This window comes from Crocuta crocuta, unplaced genomic scaffold, assembly GCF_008692635.1.
Source record: "Crocuta crocuta isolate KB4526 unplaced genomic scaffold, BGI_CrCroc_1.0 scaffold142, whole genome shotgun sequence".
NCBI lineage: Eukaryota > Metazoa > Chordata > Mammalia > Carnivora > Hyaenidae > Crocuta > Crocuta crocuta.
Window position 1 is genome coordinate 1,569,947 of NW_027528892.1, and position 224 is coordinate 1,570,170.

The following is a 224-nucleotide window of genomic DNA, read 5'->3' on the forward strand; positions in this document are numbered from 1 at the left end:
CGGGGGTGCTCGGGGTGCGGCCCCTTACTCGCCTCCCCCACCTCCTTCGCCCGAGCTTGCCGGCCTGGCCCCTCGGAGGCCTCCACTCCTAGAAGGGCATCCCCGCGGCCAACCGGCGGCGCCTGAGCGCGGCGCCCGCGCGCCGGAAGTGACGCAGCAGGCCGGGCTGGGCCGCGGAAGCGGCGACTGCGCAGGCTCTCTGAGGGCGGGGTTGCCGGGGCCAG